This window comes from Natator depressus, chromosome 21 (assembly GCF_965152275.1).
Source record: "Natator depressus isolate rNatDep1 chromosome 21, rNatDep2.hap1, whole genome shotgun sequence".
NCBI classification, from domain to species: Eukaryota; Metazoa; Chordata; order Testudines; family Cheloniidae; genus Natator; species Natator depressus.
This window is the reverse complement of record NC_134254.1, coordinates 6369549-6376223: the sequence shown is the minus strand read 5'-3', so window position 1 is coordinate 6376223 and position 6675 is coordinate 6369549.

Genomic DNA, 6675 nt, shown 5'->3' with positions numbered 1-6675 from the left:
TCACCACCTCTTGAACTAAATGGATTTTTGTCACCTGTTTTATAGTGAAACTCATAAGCGAGGCAATGTGGTCTAAAGGAATGTGCACAGGACTGGGTGTCAGGAAGTACAGTTCTAATCTTGGCTCTGCCAATGACTTACTGTTTGGGCTTGGGAAAGTCACCTGATCTTTCCCTGCCTCAGTTTCACGATGCATAAAATGGGGTTAGTGATACATCATAGCACTGTTGGGAGGATTAATTAGCATGTCTGTGAAGCACTGTGCAGTGGGAAATATTAACATTACCGGTACGGAGCAGCTTTCATCCAAGAGGTTCCAGCTACAGCGCCTCATTAATTCATCTACAAACATAACACCCTTGGTGTTTCATATTTGCATTTAGAGTTGCTATTCTGTCCTGCTCAGAGCTGTGGGGTAATACTTGATTCCTGCCAGAAGCTGGGAACAATTTTCTCTCACACAGAGATGTAACAGTTGTTGACCTATTTGTATGAAAATGATGCCGAACAGTCCTGTTTGACCAGCCCTATGCAATATGTAGGTGTCGCCAGGGGAAGATAATAAACTCCCCATGGCTCACTTTAGTGTAAACAAAGCCACCAGAGGAGAGGGGAGAACCATTATGAGCTGATGAGTCTGAGGGTGAGGAGGGGGAATGCATACATTTGAAACAAGGATGTGGATAATTATTTTTGTCTGGCATTTATTTAAGAAAGTCATTGCCCATCACACACATCGAGGACGGGAAAGCAACTGGGATTTCAGGGAATAGTTATCAAGAAATTAACTGCACATCGCTGAAAGGTGTGAATTCTGCAGAATCTCGGCTATAGCTCCATTGACGTCAATGTAGCCACGTAGATTTACACCCAGATCTTTGTTTCAAGAGATTGGGCACAAGAGGGTCAGGTTTTGATTGTGCAAAACCTTGACAGTGGATATTTTGGCCTTATGGAACCGAAACCAGAGTAGGTTTTTATCCAGATCCTGTTTTACCAGAACTCTAAATTTTAGAGGAAATCAAATAGAAGGTTCTGGAGTTGACCCATCTGTGTAACAGCTAAATCCAAACTGGTTTAGGGTAGTGCATTGGCTGCGTTTTAGTTTAGAACCAAGTGCCATTTTACATCCAAAATTCTGGGAGTACTTGAATAACAAATTCTCCTTATGTCTGTCTCGAAATTGTTTTCTACTGGTCCTAGGAATATCCAGAGCTTCCAGTGTAAACTAGGATTAAGGCCTTGTTTGCATGGGGAAATTGAACAGAATATTAATAGCTGAAAAAATTGTTCCAGACTAGCTCCCGATAAGAATACTCGGTTCCAGAATAAAAATCACTCAATTCCAGAATAGAGCAATGATAGAAATATCTCAGGGGTTCTCATACGATGGGTCGTGACACCTCGGAGGGTCATGCAATCAACGGATGCAGTTGCGACTATCCTGAGTGTGTGGAGGACACCATTTTGCTCTGCACAGCATAACCTCACACGTACGGTGTGTGCAAGGTCACGCTGCCTGGAGAACGCCATTTTTTGCTCCAAAGTGGCATCTTCCATGTTGTCTGGGGTGGCAGGAAGCAAAACGTCTGAAAATAGGGCCATGCAGGCAACAAGGAACTGCTACAATAGCTCTTCCAGTCAATTTCCCTGTGTAGACAAAGGCCGACATGACATTGAGCCCATCCTCGGAGAAAGCCTGGGGGAAGAGGGTGGTCAGAGAGAAGGAATAAAGGTTTCCAGAGGAAAAGCTATGTGCTGGCTGCATTGAGTATATTGTCAGCACTGCAATCTGAGGCGTGATCGCAGCTTGGTTAGACATACCTGCTCGCCTCTCACAGTTTGTGTGGCAACTTCCACCTTCTCTGTATGTATATATATATCTTCTTACTGTATGTTCCATTCTATGCATCCGATGAAGTGGGCTGTAGCCCACGAAAGCTTATGCTCTAATAAATTTGTTCATCTCTAAGGTGCCACAAGTCCTCCTGTTCTTTTTGTGGATACAGACTAACACAGCTGCTACTCTGAAACCTGTCATACCTGCTCTAGCTTTCACTAAATTAGCAGTGGAGACATGGCAGCATGGGCTGTACAAATACGCCGGGGAACTTGGGCACGTGATCGCATTGCTAGCCTGCTCTGAATCTCATGCCGCCACATCTACGCTGGTAATTTTCAGCCACGCCAGCACCGATACCGCTAGCCCAATCACAGCTTGACTTGCAGTGTAGACATACCCTCGGTCTGGGAGTGATGCAGTTAATGTTAAATGTTTTGGGCCCAATTCATCCCCGGGGTAGCCCACTGAAGTCAGTGGATGAATCTGGCTATTTGTACTTTCTGTGTATTTTCTGCATTGTAGCCCAGTCTGGGTTCAGAACGGAACTAGATTATCTCGTGTGACTGCAAAAGGGAGCAATCTGGGTGAATCAGGGTGGTAGGACTGGGATTGCTGTCTGACAGGCCAGGAGAAAAATCTCTGTCTGGGCATGTCTTGAGGTGGATAAAAACAATGTGATATCCAGGCCACAGATCCGGAGAGACACTTCCTAAAATACCTGAACACAAGGGCACATGGCCTGGGGAAAAAGCTAGTCAGGAAAAGGGAATCATTAGAGTCTGCGAGGTGCTTTAGAGGCTGTATATGAGGATTGCTACATGGACCACTGAAATGCAGGGCAGAAGATGGCAGCAGTTCAGCAGAGCACATCAGCACTACACACCAGTCTGGGATGGGAAGCGGAGGATACTAGATCCAGCTGAAGACATGGGGTGATTTTAGGGAGGCAGAATGTTAATTACCACCCTCAAAATGTGGTCAGAGCACAACCAGCAACACCCCATCTCTTGTGAACAGCCCCAAGAGATCTTCAGGGACAACGGCCTTGTCTACACTAGAAAGGGTTTGCTGGTAAAGCTGTAGCAGTATGGCTATCCTGGCAAAGCTTTCTAGTGTAGACGCAGTTTATACCAGAAAAAGAGCTTTTCTGCCTGTATAACTTATAACAGTTGTGCAAATGAAATCAGCTATACTGGACTTTTTTTTGCCTGTCCAACTGCATCTACACCAGGGCGTTTGCTGGTAGCAGAATGTCATAAAAGAAATCATGCCCCATCTGCCATTACTACTAGCAAACGTGTCTAGCGTAGACCGGGCCTATGTGAGGCGAGGACTGCGGTCTTCCATTATTTGAAAGATGGAATCCCAGTGGTATAGCCCCATTCCCAGGCCCTGGCTCAGTTGTGACTCAGGGGAAAGAGTGGTTTCCCTTTAGTGCGTGTCTACCCTGTAATCAGAGGCGAGGTTGCAGCATGTGGACACGTACCCAAGAAAGCTTTGATCTAGCTAGCTGGAATAACAATAGTAGTAAAGCCATGGCAACGTGGGAGTGAAGCCCTCCCAGTTTAGGCTAGGAGAGCCTGCATATGTGGTACCTAAACGAGCTGGATTAAAGCTAGCTGAGTGTACGACTCCACAGATCCAGAACCCAGGCCCTGTAGGACTACTAGGCACCCAGTAGCAGCTGTAACTAGCTTGCACGCTGCTGCCCATGACCTGCTTTGGACACAGCCCATGGAAAGTCCTGTGTCAAGGGGTCTGACAGGCAGCAGCCCCAAGGCTCATCGCTGGCTCCCCACTCGATATAAACCCAAAGGTCATTTGTGGCTGCCATGACCATCCTTGCTCCCTGTGCAAATCCTGGGTTTGATCTTGGTTCGATTTTCATTTTGCCTTCTGACCTGCACCCTGACTTGGACTCTGATCCTTGGTATCTGCCCTGGCCTGGAACCTGACTACGCAAGTCCTCTGCTACTCCCAGCCTCGGGTTTGACCCTACTCTGACCCTTGGCCTGACTGCCCTTGTTGGGATCCTGACACTCAGGTATGTCTCCATGTGCTGCAATCGCATCTCTGATTGCAGCGTAGATATATCTTTAGAGGTCTCCAAGTCCAGCCCTGAGAGCTGATGAGATCTTAGCCCAAGGTCATATGGCTGCAGGCTCTAGCTTTGTACAGAGCAGTTACACACTCCTATGGGAGTCTGCTGTCCCAGCCTCCTAAACTGTGCTTTCCCTCCAGGCTTTCTCCAGAGACAAAGGTTCACGCTCATAAGAACAGAGCTGGAGGTGTAGATGGGACTAGACAATCTCAGTCAGACAGCATCTTCCAGGCAGCCCAGCTTTCTTTGAAATATTTCACCCCAGGCAGGACGATTATTGAGTACAGTTGGGGTTTTTTGCAATGGTTTAACTCTTTCTTTCTCTGGACACTTCTGGCCCAACCCATACTGAGTATTGTGGAACAAGCATCTGATAAAACCAGGAGCCTAACAGATTGCCTGGAATGAGTATCGACCATGGCTTGCCCCCATCTATACTAGACCCCAAAGCATTTTCCATTCTGATAGAGAGGGACGTTAATGAAGACCAGTGACTGACACCACAGCAACAGGGCTAGTTTGTGCAGATGCGCCTTCTACATACCTGGCAATGGTGTCACCTGCCTAGTCAAGCCCGAAAATATCATCCCAAGTGTGTTATACACCAGAGGACTAAGCCGGAGAGGTGCCAAACACGCTCAACTCCTATCGCCTTTGCCCCTCAGGCTCAGCACTGCTCAGGATCAGGTCCTAAACATACTGGGTGAAATCCTGGCCCTGTTGGAGCCAGGATTTCACCCATAAGTGTATGCCCAGAGGAATGATGTCACTGTTAGCTGAGAGGTAGCCACCTCTGGGGTGGAGTCTGGAAGATTTTAACAATGTGCAGTAATATAGCACAGAAGTCCGGGGCAGGAAGCGAAGGATAATGCAGGCAGCTGAAATGGCTGTGGGAATATAGGTCAGCAGTATGATGGTGCTAATGGAAATTTTGCCAGGAACCTGAGGTTGACAACCCTCATATGGTGACATGTGCCACAAAAATTCTAATGATCACATGGAGCCAGACCTAGATTGCACCCATCATCCAAAATGCAGCACCTCCAACAGCGCTGGGCTCTCTAATACGTGGGTCAGTGCTGACTCAGAAGAGTGTCACTTTCTGCATAACCAAGACCATTTGTCCCAGACACTAGGTAGGTCTCTATCCAAACTGACCCTGCCTGGCTTACATGACAGGGCAAGGAGTGGGGCCGCAGTGGTGTGGCACGTGCAAGGAGACCTTCCCTTCTGGTATCATTGGTCACTGGGTTCAGAACCCTCCAGGTGTTAGCACTTTGACTGGCATCCCCTTTCTTGTTTTTTCCATTCTGAAGACAGGGTCATTTGAGACTTGGCTCAGGCTCACCCTAAACACAGCCCCACGCTGGACCCAAATTTCAAGTTCATTCCCTCCACGCTCATTCTAGATTTTTAATCCCTGCACCCTTGGACTTGCTCCAGATTCCCAGCTTCCTATAGCTCATTCTGGAAGCCCAGTCACTCCAGACTCGCTCGAGATTCCCAGTCACTCCCTGCTGGGCTTGTTCCAGATTGCCAGCTCACCTAGGCTCACCCCAGAAGCCCTGTCCCTCCAGATTTCCAGTTCTCCCTCCCATCCCAGGTTCACTCCAAAATTCTCAGTCCCCTACAACTTGTTCTGGATACAGAGTTACTCCTGGCTTGACTCCAGATTCTGTAAGTCACCCCCACCCGGGCTCACTCCAGATTCTCAATCCCCCATGCCTTATTAGAAAACCCAAATCAAGTTGCAGCAAAAGATCATAAACTCCAGTGACCCTGGCCTAAGTTTCAGGTGTGTGAAGCTTTATTTCTCAATCTGGTTGGTTTCTGAGCAGTGTGCCTGCCATGCCATCAGAGGGACCGAATCTGCTGACTATACCACAGCTCTTTAGTGAAGTCCTCCTGCTGAGCGAAAGTGCTGGCAAACGTGAAAAAAATAATATTCTCATGATTAAATTCATCTTGAACAAACAGGCCGATGATGTCAGCATCTCAGAGAGAGTCAAGTTCTTGAGTTGGCTTATCAATGGCCTTGCCCTAGATCAAACAACAGGCTAAACCTTTGAGATTTCAGAAGTAAAGAGCAGGAGTCACTTGATTGTGCAGTGAACGAAAGAGTAAGCCAGCTGTCGTGGTGGAGAAGGAGTAACACGGAGGTAGGCATGTGGAGACATACCCAAGGTAGCGTTTTGCCTTCGTCACAGTGGCAAAACGCTGACCAGAGACAATGCAAGTTATCTACAGGGACGGGATCCCAAAGCCAGTGAAATGCTGTGCTGCCAATGCTCATTTTGTTAACTAGAGGCCAGATTCTCCAAAGAACTCCGTTTCTGTTTAGGCACCAAAACAAGTGGCCAGATTCTCAGGAGCCTCCGCATGGTGGAAACACCTTGAGTGCAGAGCTCTTTTGAGAAGCCAGGCCCATCAGTGTTTCAGAGGGCACTGCCGGGTGCTAAGTGCAGTGCCGTGGGAAATACGGCCTTGATTACTAGTGACAAGCACTTGGTAATCTGGGCCTACAGAGTGAAAAGTAAAGGCACGCTCCGAATCCTTAAGCCAGGGCATAGAATTCTGAGCACACACAGAATTGGGGCAGAACTGTTTCACAGCAAGGGCATGGAACAGGCAAAATAAATTGTTCCATAAGGTCAGACAAGCACAAAGTATCAGCTGAGTTGCAATGTTGCATGGTGCCCTGTGAGCTCCTGATTGGTTAACTCGTGTCTGC